This window comes from Saccopteryx bilineata, chromosome 11 (assembly GCF_036850765.1).
Source record: "Saccopteryx bilineata isolate mSacBil1 chromosome 11, mSacBil1_pri_phased_curated, whole genome shotgun sequence".
NCBI lineage: Eukaryota > Metazoa > Chordata > Mammalia > Chiroptera > Emballonuridae > Saccopteryx > Saccopteryx bilineata.
The window spans coordinates 10,187,049-10,208,827 of record NC_089500.1 but is presented as its reverse complement, the minus strand read 5'-3'; the positions used below and the strand labels follow the sequence as shown (position 1 = coordinate 10,208,827).

Here is a 21,779-nt window from a genome sequence, read left to right as displayed (position 1 = left end):
AATACAGATAGCAAGTTCCTGCCTCCCGGAGGGAGCTTTTATCTAAGTGAGTGGATGGACAATAAACAAAAGAAACATGTCATACAGTGTATTTGGGAATGGTAAGCGCCAAGGGGAAAAACAGCACTACAAGGGCAGCTGAAACACAGGAGGCTCTGCAAATTTCCCGAGCATGGCCATTCATGAGAATCATCAAAAACCAAAGCAACAATGACACTCCTTTATCAAATGCTTGCTGTCTGCCAGGCGCTTATAACGAATACCTGACATGCCTTACTTGATCCAGTCTTCCTACCCACCTTACAGAGTGGTTTTATTTATTCCTGTTCTGTAGAGGAAAACACCCTGAGACTCACAAAGGTGAAAGGATTTGTCTAATCAATGGTAGGGCTAAGATTGGAACCCAGATCCAAACCAGTGCCCTTCCCTCTGCTGATACCCTGACAGCAGCTCCGTGAGGGCTTGGACTGCCCAAGATGCTAATGTGGTAGACACAGCAAGGTGACCTATGCTGGTGGCATGCCTAGCTTCTGAGGTCAAGGACAGGGTGCTCCCCAGGAAAGGAAGACATCATAGGGTTTCTCCAGGGAGGGGGTGGCTAGGCCGGATGACCACAACTCCATGTTTAACTCACGTTGTGAACTTTACAGGCTTGCAGCCATTTATGGTCAGATTGTATCAATGGATGCACAGGTCCCTGAGCAAAGAAGATAGCTCTTTTTTCTCTACGGCGTTGCTTGGAAACCAGGCCTGCAGAATATTGTAGCAAAGGTCTCTGGGTTGCCTTGGCTTGAACTAACCGTTGCATGCTCATTTCTTAGCTTTGTTAGGGAAGATTAGTTTCTACATTTGGACCCAATTAGTATTTGGACAACTCTGTAAATCTATCTAAATATATAAATCAGTAAATGAAGTGCTTTTTTTCACGTAGTGTGATTTATCCAGGCACTCCAACAACCTGGAATCGGAGCCCACGATTTCATTACGGGAGACAGTACTGTGTGGAGACTTCTGGCATCACTGTGCGGAGGGGCTTCTGACAACCTTCACAGTGTTCCCATTTGTTTGGGGCAAGTATTGCAGTAAAGGGACCAGGTATCACCTTTGTTTCTCTGGTGCAACGTCTTGGTGCATGTAGTTGCTTAATAAACATTTGTTCAGCCCTGGCCGGTTGGCTCAGCGGTAGAGCGTCGGCCTAGCGTGCGGAGGACCCGGGTTCGATTTCCGGCCAGGGCACACAGGAGAAGCGCCCATTTGCTTCTCCACCCCTCCGCCGCGCTTTCCTCTCTGTCTCTCTCTTCCCCTCCCGCAGCCAAGGCTCCATTGGAGCAAAGATGGCCCGGGCGCTGGGGATGGCTCTGTGGCCTCTGCCCCAGGCGCTAGAGTGGCTCTGGTCGCAACATGGCGACGCCCAGGATGGGCAGAGCATCGCCCCCTGGTGGGCAGAGCGTCGCCCCTGGTGGGCGTGCCGGGTGGATCCCGGTCGGGCGCATGCGGGAGTCTGTCTGACTGTCTCTCCCTGTTTCCAGCTTCAGAAAAATGAGAAAAAAACAACAACAACAAAAAAAACATTTGTTCAATTAACAATGCAAGTGTTCTGAATTTAGTCCCTGGTTTGATCCTGTTTGGCCTAATATTTCATCCAGATGCTTATTCTGGCATTTGAAATGATTCTTCCACACACAACTGGCAATCTTGGAGTGACTTGGAGGTGAGAGACTAAGGCATCATTTAGGGGAACTTCCCACATTACTGAATATAGATTTACACAACTATTTTTTATGGCTGCATAGTATTCCACACACACATATATTTGGGTGGTCTTGCCTCCCAGGGGACATTTGGTGATATCTGGAAACATTTTTGCTAGTCATAATTTGGGTGGGGGTGCTGGCGGTATCTGTGGGTGAAGGCCGAGGGTGCTCTCCAATATCCTGCAATGCATAGGATGGCCCTCACCACAAAGATCATCCAACCCAAGGTTCCAATATGCCGAGGCTGAGAAACCAGTGAAGAAAGGTTTTGCGGAAACTCTGTGATCACGGACCACAGAAGACCCAATGGTCTATCTAGTATGTCAACAGCTTTGGTCAGTTTAGCACAGATTAGTTGGTTAGCCAATAAGAAGAAGAACTGAACCTTCAGATGTACTGGACTAATGTACCAGGAGAGGGCGCAAGGGTTTTCTTCTTTTTTAATCTATTGTTGAAATGTTCCAAATTTGAGCCTTAGCAAAGCCAGGCTCTAACAGACGTCGATGAAATATGTGCTTAGTGCTGTTAGCACAAAGATGAGGTAACAATTATCATTGCTTGTCAAGAAACATACCTTCTTTATATATAATCAGAGATAAACGAGGCAGGAAGGGGCCAGGACATATTTACCGGCAGGAGAAACTGCCTCTTGCAAAGTGCATTCTCGGATCCCGCAGACACAGCTGGGGACATCTAATAGCCCTCCTTCCACAGTGCTCTCTCTGAGGGAGGGGCAGTCTGGACCTCCAACAGCCCAGCCAAAGGACGCCCCCATAGCACTGACATCGGGCTGTAGGCAGTTGAGCTTGACACTGACAAAGACGCTCTGCTTTTCTTTAGCCACCAATGGAGTTTTCTCTGGCTGACCATGAAAAGGACTAAGACACTGGCCACCTGACTCTTCTGAACAAGAGGTCGTCCTGAGAAAGTAGAGGAAGGAGGGACCAACAGGCTGGCATTCCCTCCCCATTTGCCTGGTATACAGTCTCAGGGAGGGCAGAAGAAACGCCGGTCTAAACACCCTTCCTCTCTGGGGCTGGAATAATCCCCTCTCCCAACACCCATGGCCTCACAGAAATACTGCGTGTCTAATAAGCCACTTCTGATGGGCATTATTGAGAAACACAACATATGCAGGGTGGGATGAGCCAACGTAGCATCTCTTGACTTGAAGACTGAGCCCAGAGGTGCTGACGCAGCCCCCAGGGGTCTGGGAAGAGCTATGGACTTGGGGAGAAGGTCTAGGTGAAACCCCGGCCTTGACATTTTTTTGCTTATGACCTTGAACAAATTACCCAACCTTGAGCCTCCTTTATTTTACCTATAAAATTGGTTATTGTGAAGATTAACGAAGGTGGCTCAAAGCCATTTGTTAACGTGGCCCAGAACAGAAACTAGTGGAAATATTAACTTGTTCTCTGGTCAGCCCTCCTGCAACCTGCTGCCTGCCTCCTAACCCTGGCCTCCTGTCCAGAGGGGCCTCCTAAGGGAAGGGCAGGGTTTTACTGAAGAACTTTCCCAGCTCCCCCTAAAAATGCTTCGTGATTTCTGTAGAAATTACGAATCAAAACGCCCACCTGACATGTTCTGGTGGAAGGCAAGAAGGGGACTACCATGCCCGTCTACACTTCCTCATCAATTGCTAAGTCAGGCTGGAGGGCCGAGGGCGTCACCGACCCCCCTGAGATTGAATCCGGCCTCTGAGCCTCACCTGTCTGTGCTCCAAGGTGCCAAGCAGACCCCGCGGTTTCAGGCCGGAAGGTCCTAAAAGCTACTTTCGTACCATCTCCTGGCTTTTTCAAACATCCCGATTAGGGCGATTTCCGAAGTCTGTTTGAACAGTCTGTCATTATTTGTTTAAGTTTGAAAGCTGTATTAAATAAACACATGCTCATTTTATGTATTAGAAGCAACAGAGAGGGAAGAAGAAAACCTGAGCTCTCATCACGACTCAGACAAACCCCCAGCCTATGTGTGCCAGGACTGGCATGGGCCCTGCCCGATGGCAGGGGCCTGCAGAGCAGGCTCCCAGGGGAGGGTCCCCCTCCTTTCGCTGGCCCCTCTCATCACAGGGGAGACGGGCAGGGCCCCAGCTCTGTGCGCTCCTTTCGCAGACAGCTTCTCCGCAGACCTCAAGCTTGGAGGCCGCAGAGGGTACGAGTGAGTCCCACCCAGGGGCACACCAGGGGGGCAGGAGGCCCAGCTGCGGGGCTGGAAGCGAGCCAGGGAGGTGTGGACCAGAAAAGACCAGCCTCAGATGTCTCAGCTGCGGGGGAGGGGCAGGCAGCACCAGTGTCCTGTCCCTCCTGGCCTGGGGCCAGTCCTGGGGCTAGAACACCCCTCCCTCCCCACGGCCCCCACTTCCCAGGCCAGTCCTGGGGCTAGAACACCCCTCCCTCCCCACGGCCCCCACTTCCCTTAAGACAGCCCACCCTCTAGAATCTTCCTTTTCCCCTTAAGAATCCTTTAGAAGGTTTTTCACTCAAACATGGTTCCAAATAAAGTGAGATGTCAAGACCAACAAATCAGACGGGCAAAAACTGAGACAGATGCCGAGTTGTGCTGGAATCGACCGGGTGGGCTTGTGGGGTGGGACCCCCGGAGGCTCCCCCACAATCGCACTCCCAGGGAGAGGTGACTGCAGGGACCTTCCCGTGGTTGGCGATGTGTATCGAAAACTTGAAAAGTATTGTCCTTTTGCTAGTAATTCTCCTTCTAGTTATTTATCTTGAAAAAAGTAAGTCACAGGTTGAAATGCACAGGCTGATTATAATATAACTGCTCACAAAAATTAGGTATTTTATCGCTTCATATTCATTTTTGAAATATCCCCTAATTTTTGTGAGCAGTTATAGTTAAAACCTGGAAACAATGTAAATGTCTGAAAATAGGGTTGGGTAAATAATTTATGACATTCAAGGGAATATGGTTCAACCATTGAAAATTGTACCCTAGAGGCCCTGACTGGGTAGCTCAGTTGGTTAGAGCATTGTCCCCCGATACGCCAAGGTTGTGAGTTCAATCTCTGGTCAGGACAGAAACAAGAATCAACCAACCAATAAATGCATAAACAAGTGGAACAACAAATTGATATTTCTCTCTCTCTCTCCCTTAACCTCTCTCTAAAATCAATACATAAAAAAAAAAGAAAAGTGGACCCTAGATTTATTGGCAAGGAAAGTTATTCCCAACATAAGATTGGGTAAAACAGGGAACAGCTAAACCAGCGTCTGCAAGTTCAAGCCCTGGGCTCAGTGCTGGTTGTCAGCTCTCCTTACACTGTGGGGAAATTTAATCTGGCTTTGTTGTCTGTAAACAAATTAGAAATGCAACTTCATTCCACGGTCTTGGAGCTGACTGTGGATACAGGCATTATTTGATCATGGGAGATCACAAGGGGGGGAAGCCATGTTGCCCTCCAAGAACTCCCAATGCAGAGAGACAACTCCTCCGTGCCCAGCCCTGAGCCTGACGAAGCCCAGGTGAGCTGCCGTTCTGCCCCGGCCTGGAGGAGACCTGTCTGGTAAGAAGAGGACACAGGGAAAATGAGCTGGCGCCAACAGGAAATCAACCACTGCTACCAAAGGCTGCTGGTGTTTTCTACTCCCCGTGGCTTTAGTTTTAGCTCCACGGGAATCACCTCCCAACCATGAGATGGTTAGAGAGGGAAAGAAAAGAAAATGGCATGGCCGCACCAAAGTCACACAAGATTTTGAGCTGAAAGGACTTTCCAAGTAAGTTCAGCTCTCCCAGACCCCCTGTGACCACGGCTTAAATAAAGATATTAGCTCTTTCTCAACAGGTGAGGCAAAGAACTCTGGACAGGTAGAGTGAGTTACTCAGCAGGCACTAATGAGCAGCTCTTAGGTGGAGGAGGAGTGGAGGCCAGCTTGCTCTCCTGCCACCTGAGCTTACTGGCTTAGAACATCGGCCAGCAGTGGGCTCTCCTCTCTGCCTCGGTGCCTCCACCCCGCCTCCCCAAATGGGCCGCCTCCCATCCTTGACTGTCCTCGGTGCCCCAACCCCGAGCCTCCCCCAGGCAGCGTCCTCTGGCCTTCAGGTGTTGCTGAAGGTCGGACAACCATGCAGACCAGTGCGGCTCTCCATTCACGGCCTCCAGACTCAGCAAGTCCTTGAAACCACTTAACACGCCCCTCGCCTCGGTCAGGTGTTTTCTCTGTGCCTCTTCATGACCATCCCAAACAGCCACCACTGTTCTCACGTGTTCTCCCCTTTCTTCTCTGAGAAAGTCAGAGCCATGGGGTGAGGTTCATCGCACTTCCGCCCCCCGCCCCGCGCCCATGAGCTCCCACCTCCGCCTGCCCTCCCCTGGCCCTTTCCACCCCGCAGCCTCATTCCACTGTCTCCCGCTGAAGCTGGAACCTTCCTCCATCCATGGTCCCAGCCTGCAACTATAATGCCTCCCTCCCCCTCCCTTTGGTCCCTTTTTCCTTGGCATATAAACATTCCAGTTTCCTCATTAGAGGACACACCCTTCTGAGTTAATCGTTGAAGGAGCAGGGAGGTGCGGGTATTTCTCTACTGACAAAAATAAAATGAAATAGAAGAGTAAGTCCAGATGTCCTCAAAATGACCGTGCTGACGGTGTGTGCCACCCTAACCATCACCTTCTGTCTCCTTGCTGTAACGGACGAGATGCTAACGCACCCTCACTGGCTTCCTTCCCATCCTCACTTGAACCCAGTCTGGCTTCTTCCTCCACTGTGCCCCTGGGGCCACCACCCAGGCACCAGCCATGCCCTCCACGTGGCTCCACGCACTGGATGCCCTCCTGGAACATTTCTTCTTGGTCTCCCCGGGCGCCCCCTCCTCTGCCTGTCCCGACGGGTCCTTGAGGCTCCCTGGGCTTCCGTCTGGGCAGTCTTGTCTTTCTTTGGCTGATCTTCTTTACTCTCATGGTCTTCAATACCATCCCTGTGACGGTGTCTCCTAAATCTCTATATCTCTGGGCTCGCTTGATTTTCTGACTACCAGACTCTGATCCCAGTCACTTTCTAAGACATCCCACCAGAAGTTACGATGCAGCTCGTCCCAAACTGGAGTTTTCAGTAGCCTTGTCCAGCAAGCCTAGCTCCCTGCCCGCCTCCATGCTGTTAGGTAAACCCACACCCTGGGAGTCTCCCGGAAGGATGTTTTCCTCTTCCTCACCCTTCTCCCCCACCCTTCATTCACTGGCAAATCCATAGTCCAGGTGGGTTTTCTGCAGAAGCTGACCCTACGGCAAAGACTTGAGTGTAAGCAGTTGATTTGGGAGGTGACCCCAGGAACCCTAGTCGAGGATCAGGAAAGACCTCGCCAGCACTTTGCTCCTGCTGGTACCTAGAACTTCAGTCCTGCCGAGAAAGCTAGGGGCCAGTGCAGAACATGCACCTTTGTTCCACTGAGGGGCCAGGGAGCTGTGGTCCTTAGACACCAACTCTCTGCAGGCACTGGCCGAGGGCTGCTCCTATGGAGCCGTCAATACCCCAGTGGTTCTGCCCCATCGTGTGCACAGGCTGAGTGGGCTCGAGGGGCCAGAGGAAGCCATAAGGGAGCAAGATGAAGATGCTGTACCTCTTGTATCTAGATGTAAGCGAGAGAGCCCGATGGGAAGGGCAAGGGACGGGACAGGGCAGTGTATGCACCTCCGACTTCTCCATCCCGTTACCGTCTCTCCCCAGTGTCACTGCTGGTTTTTCCCACCTGGTCTTTCTGCCTCGGTCTGCGGCCTGCCCTTCGATACCCTCTCCAGAGTGCAACCGGGTCGCCCATCCAGAGGCCAAGCTGCCATGGCCACGTGTAAGTCCACCTTCTTCACCATGCCCACCCAGGCTCTGCTGTGCCTGTCCCCGCCTAGCCCTCCTGCTCAGCTCTGTCACTTGTCAGTGAAAGTCAGGTCACTCAGGGACCCCAGGCAATCATTTTCTGCAGGCGACAACACTCTCCAAGCCCCCAGCTTGAGTTAAGTCATCCTTCGCTATTCCCTGCTCACTGTATTGTCTGAAGATCACCCTGTTCACGTGTCTGTCTTCCCCAGTTAGCACCTGAAGGTGCAGGAGCCTCATTTTATTTATCATTGGGTCCTTGGAGCACGTGTCTGTCACATTAGACACTCAGCAAATGTCTGCAGACCTGAAATAAATGACTTTTACTATAGAACAGGTTTCCCAAACATATCTTAATAGATACTATTTTTTTAAACGGAGGTGTTCAAAGGACAAATAAGGGATGACAGGCTTAAAAATAACTCCATGTTTTTTTATGGCAGACTCTAGTCCCCTCTTGGGGGGGCTGATGCTGAGTCAGAGTGAACGGCAGTGTCAGATCTGATTGGTCAGATCTGCGCCATGCTGGTTGTTACATATCTTGAATAACATCCTACCTGCATGCCTGTGAGTCTCCAAGGGCCTGTTGCAAACTAATTGGACCATCTCTCCCTCTGTCAGGGAGGTTTCTGCTGGGTTATGAAGATGCACTTGCTCCAATGTTACAATGGAGGTAAACAGCAATAACCCTGGGCACTAATAGGAGAGCCAGCTCTGGTGCTGATGGTACAGGGCCGGGCGGAGGTGACCAGAGGTCCCAGGTTGTTTCTGGACGTCCTTGGGAACAGAGGCCCCCATGGTAGCTTGTCCTGCACTCTCCTACGGGTGTGAAGCTCAGACCCAAAGCCGTGACTGGTCCAGCCCACGGAGCCACCGACATGCACCTGCCAGGTGAGAGGCTACGTGGGGACAAAGAGGAAGAAGGCAGTGAAGGCAGGAGGGAGGTGACGACATGCGGCAGAGAGCAGCCCCCCCCCCCCAAGCCAGGGAAGCAGTAGTTCTCCGGACACCCACGTGCTTGGGATCAAAAGAGGAAGCGGGTGGCCAGGCTGCTGTGAGGGGCGGCCAGCAGAGCACACGCGAGGAAGTGAGGACTTTTTTCTACCTGAATAAAGCAGCTGGTGAGGAAGTGACTCCATTTCCCCCCTTATCATTGGCTGGGCAGGATTTCCTCTGCTGCGCTTTGTGCTGAGTGAGTCTTCAGGGCCCCGCCTGCAGGTCAGAGCCACGGTGGCGGTGGTGGCAGGCTTCTGTCCCCGCGCTCTTCCTCTCCCCCCTCCCTCCTTATTCCCAAAATATTGACTCCAGGTTTGAGGGAAAAGGAAAGGAGGTTTTAAAAAAAGCCCTCAAGTGTATAACCGAAGGACACACAGCTGCCTGGCCTGCACCAGCAGGCTTGCAGGACCACCCCGGAAGCCATCTCCAGTGACTGGGGCTGGATTCTGGAGGGTCTGGGCCCAGGGGAGGGGCTAGTGGAATCACAGGCCAATGACATAAAATGAAACCCAATCTAAGTGTCATCTGGATGTAACCAGAAACCTGCGAGACAAAAGGCAGGAGATGAAACACCCAAACAAAACAAAACACAAGGCTTGCCCGCCTACCTCGGTAGGCCCAGGGATAGTCGGTGTATTTTGTGATGCAAATTGAGCTGAGGATGCAAATTAGGCTGGGGGCCCTCTGGAGCTAGGGAGGGCATAAAATGAGAAGCCCATATGGTTCCTCCTTTTACCTGATTGGGGGGGCACAATCTGAAAATATTTTGTGGACAAGTGGGATGCTCTGGGGACCCCTGCAGCCAACGAGCTGGGTCAAAGGCCGCTGGCCTTGTCCACCTGCTAGAAGGAAGCTGAGTGCTGAGTTAGCCAGGGCTGGTGGTTCCCGGGGTGGAACTGCAGAGACAGCTCATCTCACTGCCTTCCAGGCCTGGGTAGGAGGTGCTGTCGGATGGAAGCCCACAGACAAATTCCCCGCTCTGCTAGCCACGCAAACACTGCAGGGAGACAGCACTTAGGCCCCTATGGGCTTAGGTCCCTCCTGCCAAGAGATGCCAACAACCCTGTGCTGCCAGAGACCCAGAGTAGAAATGGCAACGCACTGCATCTAGAGCAAAACATGCTAAAAACACGTTAATAATCCATGCAGCTTGGTTCATCGTGTGTATACAGTAAACTGAAGCAGGGGAGACTACAGGCCATGTCTATGCAAGACCTTGAAACCTCATCTTCCGGTCGCTTATTCCTTCAGGAATCAAGTATTTGTATAAGGTGCTGAGGAGTCTTAAAGCCAAAGGGAGAACAGGCCCTCTCCTCTAACTGCCAGGTAATAAGTCTCCTGCATTCACAGCAGCTTTGATGGGCCTGAGGGTTTTCTCAGTACATTCAAAGCACTGTGTGTGCATGTGCATGTGCGTGTGCGTGTGGAAAAGGAAAGGAGAATAAAAGCTTTGAGCATATACCTGAAAGACACACATTTACCTGCAAGGCTCTGGGGAAGAAAGAAGAGAGCTTGTTTTCAGGGTGCCTTCCGCAGGATCTCACGCGCACAGAGGCCTCAGTGACCTGCCCTGAGCGGTTTGGCTTTAAATCAAAGTTGTTCCATTTTTTTCCTTCCTTCCTTTCCTCATTCCACCACCTCCTTTTGGCTAGAAGCCTCTGGGTGCCCTGCAGCTGCTGGTGCTTGGCCTTTCCTTGCTTTGGGCTTACACTGTTGGCACGTTTTAGGGGAAATACCACTTTATGATATTGTACTGGGCATGGAAGTAGGCAGAGTGTAAAGAAAGTGTTATTATTACAATTCAACAACAAAAAGACAAGTAGCCCAATTCGGGCAAAGATCCGAATGGATGTTTCACCAAAGGAGATGCACAAATGGCCCAACAGGCTCAAGAAGAGACGCTCAATGTCATCAGCCACTAGGGGAATGCAAACCAGAACCACAGTGAGATCTCTCCTCGCATCCACCAGCATGGCTGCCATGTAAAAAATGGACAATACCAAGTGTTGACGAGAAGGAAGAGCAACTGGAGACCTCACACCTCGCCGGTGGGAATGGAAAATGGTACAGCCACTGTGGAAAACAATGGCGGTTTCTCAAAAATGAGAATACTTACCACACGACCCAACCATCCTGCTCCTAGATATACACCCAATGTCATTCAAACTGTGTGTTCACACAGAAACTTCACACAAATATTTACATCAGCATTATTGGTAACAGCCCAAAGGGAAACCGTCCCAATGTCTATCAACTAATGAAGAAATTAAACAAAATATGCTGCATCCATACAAGGGGATGTTATTTAGCCATAAAAAGGGAATGAAGTACTTATACCACATGGATGAACCTTGAAAACATTATGCTCAGTGAAAGAAGCCATTGTATGAGCCCATGTGTATATGATGTCTGAAATAAGCAAATCCATAGGAACAAGAGGGGTTTAGTGGTTGCCAGGGGCAGAGGAGAGAGGAGAATAGAGTGACTACTAAGGGATGTAGGGCTTTCTGGAGGGTGGGGTGAAGTAATAAAAAATAAGTTCTGGAAACAATGATGATAGCTGCACAACCTTGGGAACTACTAAACACCAATCACTCTAAGTTGAATTTCATGGTTATGTCAATTACTTTAAAGCAGTTACGTTTTTTACATTACACGAAGACGGGCACTACACTTATCTTCACAGCACATGGCATTCAACAGAAGGACCCTTGGGTTCTGTAATTCTCGCTCGTGGGTGTGGGAGACGGTGCTTCTTTGGTTAGAAAGTTAGTGCAATTGTTCTTTTAACAATTTTTTTTTTAAACAAAGAAGATGTCACGGTGGGTGAAAACTGCTCTGGGTGAGAAGCCACAATGGCTGAGTGTCCATCTGGGCGAGCAACGCCCTCCATCTCCCAGGCCTTCGAGTTCCCGCCGCTGAATACTTTATCGGTAGCTCGTTCCAAGGATTCTCTCTCCCATCTGCTGCCCAGGCTCACACAGTTAACGACCTTATTCTCCATCTTTTCTCCTGCATCTCTTAGGACGTAATAGGAAATATCCAGAGCATGCTAGAGACAGTGTCACCCCGATGATTATAAACTGATTGACGACCTGTTTCTGCCTCCTCTGGCTTCAAAGACCCTCCTATTCCCCAAATTCATACTTCTCCGCACTTCATCCTCTGGGCTTCTCTGTGAATTCCTCCTCTCGGCAGCATGGTGACCAGGCTGCCGTGGCCTCTGACATGCCCGAGTGCTTCCCATCTCTTTGTTTTTGTGACCATAACCCAGGCATTTGCCCCACAGAGCCCTCCGCCTCTCCCCCCAGTGCTAATGAGAACCGACGACCTCGGTGTGCCTCCGCGCAGGGATGAATGGGGGGGGGGGGTTGCTCTGCTGTCTTCAACATCAGGCGGGACTGTCTGTCTAGCAGTGTGAATGGGGGAGGGGTTGCTCTGGTTGTCTTCAACATCAGGCGGGACTGTCTGCCTAGCAGTGGTAGTCAACCTGGTCTCTATCGCCCACTAGTGGGCGTTCCAGCTGTCATGGTGGGTGGTAGCAGAGCAACCAAAGTATAAATAAAAAGATAGATTTAACTATAGTAAGTTGTTTTATAAAGATTTATCCTGCCAAACTTAGCGAAAATCCGACATAAAGTACTTGGTAAGTAATTATTATTATATGCTTTAACTTGCTGTAACTCTGCTTTATAAATTTTATAAAGTTACTTCCCTACTTTATAAATCACCATTAGTGTGGAACTGGTGGGCGGTTAGAAAATTTTACTAACAGAGATACAAAGTGGGCGGTAGGTATAAGAAGGTTGACTACCCCTGAGTGGGCCGGTAGGGCAGACTAGCATTTGGAATCTCTCCACCAACTATTCTTTCTTAGAGGCTGGAGTCACGGGTGTGGCTACCCTCTCTGCTCTGTCCCTGCCGCTGTCCTTGCGGTACCTCCCACAGTGCATGAGCGCATGACCTTCATCTGCGTGTGCCTCCCAGGAGGTCGCTGGCTGGGCCAAACCGGCTCACAGCGCTCCCTGTGGCTGCCACGTGGGCCGGGCTGGGATGGCATTGCCAAGGTGCTTAGCCCTCCCGCTGCTGCTGCAAGAGTTAATTCAAAAAATATGCCAGAAATGGGAACTGAAAGCAGATGCTCGTGGAGTCCTGCGGCTCGGCCCAATCACTGTCATCGGGAGGGCGGAGGGGTCCTTCGCTTATTGAACGTGGAGGGCCAGAGTTGGGGGCCAAACGTCTGATTCTTACTTGTTTAAATCAGCAAGTGTTGACTGAGGTGGGCAGTGGTGGGTAGTACAAAGGATCCGCGTTTCCTAATGGGAACTTGCTGAAAGTGGATCCGGACTGGGGCACGTCAGAACGAGAGCCGAGCAGAGAGCGCGCATGGGCAGCGCCGCACGGGAACCACCAGCCGCGGGTCATACCTGCTCTGATGCTCAAAGAAAGGCTGAGAAGTTGGCACGGGCGTCTTTTCTGGAAGCTCTAAGTCACAGTGGCTGCGGGGCCCTTGCCTTGATGACAGGCTTGGACATTTGCCCACAACCAGATTTGCCCCCCAATGGTGCTGACCCGGCGTTCTCAGTCTGCGGCAAATAAGTCACAAACCCTACTTAGATCCACTCCCCCCGTTGCTAACACCATGCTTAAAGTCACCCCGAGGTACAACAAGCCTTCCCAGCTCCCCAGTCCTGCAGCAGGCTAGGCACTGTGTTTGGGGTGACCCCCCCCAGCTGTCCCAAACCACGGAGCCGCCTCCGTAAGACCAGTGTCAGTCTGAGTTCTGCGCTGGGGGCCGGGCCCAGCGTGCTGGTGAACCCCTCCGCGGGCTCCAGATGGGCGAACGAAGAAAAATCTGCTTTCACTTTGTAGTTTATGATTTAGTTCAGTTCACCTGGAAAGACTCAACATGAATAAAAACAGATGCATTTCAAGGCGCACTGCCTGGCTCTTTGACAACCTTCTTCCTTCCACAGGAGATGGTCTTCCTGTGTCCAGAGAAGAGAGCAGAGCGCCCCAGCACAAGGGCAATGGGAAGTCAATGTCAAGGGCGGCAGCTGTCCTGCTGGGGCCTGCAAGCCCGGGCCAAGTCAGCACCCTGCTCTGGATTTGCGCTCCTGAGTACTGGATGCCAGTGGGCCGGTGTGGCCTCTCGTCTGCGTGTCTATTTCCTGCAAAGGACTTGTGACAGTGTGTGCTCTCTGTTGTTGCCAGAACACTGCAGGGCCATACACACAAACAAGGAGCGACAGAGAGAGAGAGAGAGACAGACAGACAGAGACAGAGATCCAGAAAACATTTGTGGATGAGCCTCAGGTGAATGAGGGGCTGACACATCTTCCATCAGCACAGCCTCCCGGGGGACAGGTGACGGCTGGCTGACCTGGTCCAAGGTCGCCCTCTCGCAGTAAAGCGAGCTTGCTCTGGACATCAACTAGGGCAGAAACCGACATGTGTGCCTTGAACAAAGGCTGTCAGAGTTGCTGGCAGTGGGCACTTGCAAGGAGCGAAGCTGTGCCACCTCTCCCCCAGAGCTCAACTTCCAAGGCAACTGTCATGTGCTCAGACACATCAGCAGCTGGCAGAGGGATCCTTGAGGTCCGCCTACAGATAGTGCTCAGGTGTTTGCTGGCTGGACCCAGCGGGATCTGTGAACCACGCTCTGGGGCCTGACTACACTGACTGTCCTCAGGGGAGGGGCAGGGCTGGAACTCCACAGGGGTCTGGCAGGTGGGCCTTCCCGCCCTTGCCTACGCAGATGGTCTTACAGCTCCCGCCGTCACTGAGACCCTGGAGAGGGCCAGTTCAAGTTGAATTCATGATGCACACATGCACCGCGCACCTGCTCTGGGCACAGTACTGTGCTCAGCGCCCAGGGGAAACGCAGGTGACCACAGCATCTGGATGACAATGAGCTCCTTGGACCCAACACAGTGCCTCACTGAGATCGAGGACTCAATAAATGCCCCTTCAATGGGACACTCAGAGATGGCAGGATCCCGCGGGAGACACCGTTCACTCTACCTGTGGTCACAGCAGCACATGTTTGGGTCGGCGAAGCCTTCAGGGTAGCCTTTGGGATGAGTGCGTTATTACCTCCACCCCTATGGTCACAGCAGTGCATGTTTGGGTCGGCGAAGCCTTCAGGGTAGCCTTTGGGATGAGTGCGTTATTACCTCCACCCCTATGGTCACAGCAGTGCATGTTTGGGTCGGCGAAGCCTTCAGGGTAGCCTTTGGGATGAGTGCGTTATTACCTCCACCCCTATGGTCACAGCAGTGCATGTTTGGGTCGGCGAAGCCTTCGGGGTAGCCTTTGGGATGAGTGCGTTATTACCTCCACCCCTATGGTCACAGCAGCGCATGTTTGGGTCGGTGAAGCCTTCGGGGTAGCCTTCTGGACAAGCGCGTTATTACCTCCACCCCTATGGTCACAGCAGCACATGTTTGGGCCGGCGAAGCCTTCGGGGTAGCCTTTGGGATGAGTGCGTTATTACCTCCACCCCTATGGTCACAGCAGCACATGTTTGGGCCGGCGAAGCCTTCAGGGTAGCCTTCTGGACGAGCACGTTATTACCTCCACCCCTATGGTCACAGCAGCACATGTTTGGGCCGGCGAAGCCTTTGGGGTAGCCTTCTGGACGAGCGCGTTATTACCTCCACCCCTATGGTCACAGCAGCACATGTTTGGGTCGGTGAAGCCTTCAGGGTAGCCTCTGGGATGAGCGCGTTATTACCTCCACCCCTATGGTCACAGCAGCACATGTTTGGGCCGGCGAAGCCTTCGGGGTAGCCTTTGGGACGAGTGCGTTATTACCTCCACCCCTATGGTCACAGCAGCACATGTTTGGGCCGGCGAAGCCTTCAGGGTAGCCTTCTGGACGAGCACGTTATTACCTCCACCCCTATGGTCACAGCAGCGCATGTTTGGGCCGGCGAAGCCTTCGGGGTAGCCTTCTGGACGAGCGCGTTATTACCTCCACCCCTATGGTCACAGCAGCGCATGTTTGGGGTCGGCGAAGCCTTCGGGGTAGCCTTCGGGATGAGCACATTATTACCTCCACCCCCGGCACTCCCGGGCCAAGCGCACGGAGCTGGGATCCATGTGCACCGTGCTCTTCATAATAAAACTGGTGCAAATTGTGGGTGGCTCTTGCTCACAATGCCTGTTGTGTGTGGCCTTGGTGCTCTTCCTTTGATCTCTCCTTTGGACATGTCTGAATGAAGTCATCTAACTGCCGTCAAAACACTTATGGAAGTATTTATTTAGTGTCTACTTTCTGGGATGAGGAGCGAGAACCGTTGTGCCAGATCCCATGAAGTGGCTTGTCTAAACCACACTATACGGAAGAGGCTGGGGTCAGAGAGGTTCCAGAGCTTGCTCAAGGTTGCACAGCCCGAGGGGCAAAGCTGCTACTGGAATCTAGGACTTCGCAGCCCCTAGGCATGAGTGTTTCCAACTGGACTTTGCTTCTTCTTCTTTTTTTTTAATAGTTTTTTTAAAATTTCTTTTTATTCATTTTAGAGAGGAGAAAGGGAGAGAGAGAGATAGAGAGGGAGAGAGAGAGGAGAGAGAGAGAGAGAGAGAGAGAGAGAGAGAGAAGGTGGGGAGGAGCAGGAAGCATCAACTCCCATATGTGCCTTGACCAGGAAAGCCCAGGGTTTCGAACCGGCGACCTCAGCATTTCCAGGTCGACGCTTTATGCACTGCGCCACCACAGGTCCACTTTGCTTCTTCTGTTGGAGACAGAAAAGAAGCATAAGGTCTCAGCGTCGGGGAGACGAGCCATGAGTGAGAAGTTCGGGAGGAAGTCCTGAGAGTGGTGGGAGGCTCAGGAAATGCACTGAGCGTCTTACAGATGGGTGGGGTGGGGGGGCTAGGTTAGCAGGAGCTGAGCCTAAAGGGTTTTGCATAAGGACAGAAAAGTGGGGATGACATTTCAGGGCACTGAATTCTGTGGCGTTGGCAGCTCTGTTGTGGCAGATTCTCAGCAGGGTTTGTATACGCAGGCCGAGTGAGCAGGGGTGTGGTAGAAGCTCCTGTGACCATGGAGAGAGCACGGGTCACAAGGACTCCTCCCCACACACACTCTCCCCGGGTGCTCTGGGACCCCTTAGCCTTGTGCTTTGGCCCTGGTGGGTGATACTGCACACACCACCTCAAGAGTATTTAAAAATGCCACGTGGGTAGAGACATGAGCAACTCCCCGCCCAGGATGCAGGAAAAGGCCTCTTTATTTACAGGGCTGCTTCCCGGGGAATTCTGGGGTGGCTAGGAGAGCAAAATGTCCTTGAGTCACAAACACAACCAACGTGAACCCTATTCAGAATATCAAACCAGGAGGAGAGACAAGATGGCGCTGGAGTAGGCGAACGTACCAGCATCTACCTCCCAGAACCAATGTGGATTACAAACTAATTTTATGAACTATCAACTGGAAAAACCAACTTTGGACTAAACTAAAAGGACTCTTCAACCCAGGAATGCTGAAGAAGCCACCCAGAGACTGGTAGGAAAAGCGGAAACGCGGAGAGGGCTGCCCAGCTTCTCGGAGCGAACGGCAGCAGGGAGAGACTCGCGTGGCGGGAAGTGAGTTTAGCAGAGGGGAAAGGGCCCTGAGCCCCAGGAACAAAGCCCCAGCCTGCAGCCCCAGAGCCCAGAAGAAGCATAAGGACAGTATTTAGCTTGAAACAAGTCAGGATACTGTTTGTGAGAGAGTCTGATTTCTCAGACCCAGGATCCTTCTTAAAGGGACCACGCAGAACATCTCTCTCACAAACACTCACCCGGGGCTCCTGGAGACGGAGGGAGAGGGGAGAGAACCACAGTATCAGGAAGAGAGTGCAATCTAGGAGGCATAGGGAGAAACATTTTTGGGAGATAGCCACTCTAACCCCTGGGACGAGTCACTCCCCAAAGCTGAAGTGAATATTTCCCCCGGAAACAGCAATACCAGCAAAGGGAAGCAGGAGAGCAGCCAAACAAGCCCCCCCCCGCGGCATTCAGAGCAGAGTCGCATAGAAGGAGGGAGCTTTCGGGTCTACGGTAGTGAGTCTTAGGGTCCGAGCTGCAACGCCCCCACCCACACGGCTGAGGGCGCACCGGAGAGCGGGCGGCAGCGGGAGACAAAAGCGCGGTTCTGCTGGCAGGGGCGGAAGCCGGCTGGCCACCAGTGGGCTCAGGTGTGAGCTCAATCTTGCCCGGCTAGGGAGAAGGGGGCGTGCAAAAGAGGCTAAGCTCAGCTGCCGGCAGCCTGTAATCCAGCCTCCGGGAGAAGGGCGGGAAACCCAGAAAGGGTAGAAACCAGCCCCGGAGCAAGGGCAGAGGAGCACATCCCTGCCCCACCCGTGCAACCCAGGCTTGCGGTCTGACTTGGTAGCAGGCTCCTCCCGTGGGGGTGGAGCCAAAAGCCCAGAAGAGGCAGAGTTCTGCTACGAAGCTGAGCTTGGGCACGCAGCCTTTCCTGGTGGTAGAGCCAAGGCTAGCAGCTGTTCCTTGAGTGGGATCATCCTGCAAAGGCAGGGTGAAAGCTCGGAAACAGGCGGAGACCCGCAGCTGAGCAAAGGTGCTCGCCAGTGCCCTCAGGACCGAGCATAACATCACACACGGGGGCGGGGCAAAGGCCAAGGCCACCAACCCTTGTGCACCCGAGCACGTGATCAAAGCCACTCTCGTGAAGAGAAAATGCGGAGGCAGAGAAATACAACACAAATAAACCAAGAGAAATCCCCAGAAAAGGACCTAAGTGAATCAGATATAACCAAATTACCAGATGCAGAGTTTAAAATAACGATTGTTAGGATGCTCAAAGATATTAGAACCACCATAGATGGCCATTACGAAAACCTAAATAAAGAGATAACAAATATAAAAAAGGACATTGAAATAATAAAAAAGAATCAGACAGAAATGACAAATACAATATCTGAAATAAAGAATACAATGGAAGGAATTAAAAGCAGGATGGATGAAGCAGAGAATCGAATCAGTGAGTTAGAGGACACAATAAATAAAGGCACGGAAGCAGAGCAGAAAAAAGAAAAGAGACTCAAAAAGTCTGAGGAAACTCTAAGAGAGCTCTGTGACAACATGAAGAGAAATAACATCCGCATCATAGGGGTTCCTGAAGAAGAAGAGAAAGAACAAGGGATAGAGACTTTGTTCAAACATATTATAGCGGAAAACTTCCCCCAATTAAGGCAGGAAAATATTTCACATGTTCAGGAAGCACAGAGAACTCCATTAAGGAGAAATCCAAAGAAACCAACACCAAGACACATCATAATTAAATTACCAAAGCTTAATGATAAAGAGAAAATATTAAAAGCTGCTAGAGAAAAAAAGACAATCACCTACAAAGGAACCCCCATAAGGATGACTTCTGACTTCTCAACAGAAACACTTGAGGCCAGAAGGGAATGGCAAGAAATATTCAAAGTAATGCAGAACAAGAACCTACAACCAAGACTACTTTATCCAGCAAGGCTATCATTTAAAATTGAAGGAGAAATAAAAAGCTTTACAGACAAAAAAAAACTAAAGGATTTCACTACAACCAAACCAAGGCTGCAAGAAATGCTAAGGGACCTGTTGTAAACAGATCAAAGGAAAAAAAGAATATAGCAAAAGAGAAAAACAGTTTTAAAGAAAAAAAATGACAATAAACAGTTACATATCAGTAATAACCTTAAATGTTAATGGATTAAATGATCCGATCAAGAGACATAGGGTAGCTGCGTGGATAAGAAAACAGGACCCATACATATGCTGTCTACAAGAGACACACCTTAAATCAAAAGATGCACACAGACTGAAGATAAAAGGATGGAAAAAAATATTTCACGCAAATGGAAATGAAAAAAAAGCTGGGGTAGCAATACTTATATCAGACAAAATGGACTTTAGAACAAAGACCATAGTTAGAGATAAAGAAGGTCACTACATAATGATAAAGGGAGCAATACAAAAGGAAGATATAACCATTATAAATATCTACGCACCTAATATAGGAGCACCTAAATATATAAAGCAGACTTTGATAGACTTAAAGGGCGAGATCAACAGCAATACTATAATAGTAGGAGATTTCAATACCCCATTAACATCATTAGATAGGTCCTCAAGAAAGAAAATTAACAAAGAAACAGCAGACTTAAAGGACATATTAGATGAACTCGATTTAATAGATATCTTCAGAACCTTTCACCCTAAAAGAGCAGAATATACATTCTTTTCAGGCGCTCATGGGACATTCTCTAGAATAGACCACATGTTAGGGCACAAAAGCGGGCTCAACAAATTTAAGAAGATTGAAATCATATCGAACACTTTCTCTGATCACAATGGCATTAAACTAGAAATCAACCACAATAGAAAAATTGAAAAACATTCAAACACTTGGAAACTAAATAGCACGTTATTAAACAATGAATGGGTTAACATTGAGATCAAAGAAGAAATTAAAAAATTCCTAGAAACAAACGATAATGAGCATACATCAACTCAAAATTTATGGGACACAGCAAAAGCAGTCCTGAGAGGGAAGTATATAGCATTACAGGCATACCTCAAGAAGCTAGAAAAAACTCAAATTAACAACTTAACCCTGCATCTAAAAGAACTAGAAAAAGAACAGCAAGTAAAGCCCAGAGCTAGTAGAAGGAAGGAAATAATAAAGATCAGAGCAGAAATAAGTGACATAGAGGCTAAAGAAACAATACAGAGGATCAATGAAACCAGGAGCTGGTTCTTTGAAAAGGTAAACAAGATCGATGAACCTTTAACAAGACTCACCAAGAAAAAAAGAGAGAGGACTCAAATAAATAAAATTAGAAACGAGAGTGGAGAAATAACAACTGACACAACAGAAATACAAAATATTGTAAGAAAATACTATGAAGAACTGTACGCCAAAAAACTAGACAACCTAGATGAAATAGACAAATTCCTTGAATCATATAATCTTCCAAAAATCAATCTGGAAGAATCAGAAAACCTAAACAGACCAATTACAACAAATGAGATTGAAACAGCTATCAAAAAACTCCCAAAAAAGAAAAGTCCTGGGCCTGATGGCTTCACAAGTGAATTCTACCAAATATTCAAAGAAGAACTAACTCCTATCCTTCTCAAGCTATTTCAAAAAATTCAAGAGGAAGGAAGACTTCCAAACTCCTTTTATGAGGCGAGCATAATTCTGATTCCAAAACCAGGCAAAGACAACACAAAAAAAGAAAATTATAGGCCAATATCCCTGATGAACTTAGATGCAAAAATCCTCAATAAAATATTAGCGAACCGGATCCAGCAATATATGGAAAAAATCATACACCATGATCAAGTAGGATTTATTCTTGGGAGGCAAGGCTGGTACAATATTCGCAAATCAATCAATGTGATTCATCACATAAACAAAAGAAAGGAGAAAAACCACATGATAATTTCAATAGATGCAGAAAAAGCATTTGATAAAGTCCAGCACCCATTCATGATCAAAACTCTCAGCAAAGTGGGAATACAGGGAACATACCTCAACATGATAAAGGCCATCTATGACAAACCCATAGCCAACATAATACTCAATGGGCAAAAATTAAAAGCTATCCCCTTAAGATCAGGAACAAGGCAGGGTTGCCCCCTTTCACCACTCTTATTCAACATAGTTCTGGAAGTCCTCGCCACAGCAATCAGACAAGAAAAAGAAATAAAAGGCATCCAAATTGGAAAAGAAGAAGTAAAACTATCATTATTTGCAGATGACATGATATTGTATATAGAAAACCCTAAAGTTTCAGTCAAAAAACTACTAGACCTGATAAAAGAATTTGGCAAGGTGGCAGGATATAAAATCAATACTCAGAAATCAGAGGCATTTTTATACACTAATAATGAACTGTCAGAAAGAGAAATCAGGGAATCAATCCCCTTTACCATTGCAACCAAAAAAATAAAGTACCTAGGAATAAATCTAACCAAGGAGATTAAAGACTTGTACTCAGAAAATTATAAAACATTGATAAAAGAAATCAGGGAAGATACGAATAAGTGGAGGCATATACCATGCTCATGGTTAGGAAGAATAAACATCATTAAAATGTCTATATTACCCAAAGCAATTTATAAATTCAATGCAATACCAATGAAAATACCAATGACTTACTTCAAAGACATAGAACACATATTCCAAAAATTTATATGGAACCAA

At 49.3% G+C, this 21,779-nt stretch overlaps 1 protein-coding gene across 2 annotated transcripts in view; it reads right to left on the bottom strand.

The window, feature by feature from the left end:
- Positions 1-21,779, bottom strand: part of BCL2 (BCL2 apoptosis regulator) — a 186,382-nt gene that overhangs the window by 5,361 nt on the left and 159,242 nt on the right. The gene's annotated exons all lie outside the window — the stretch shown is intronic.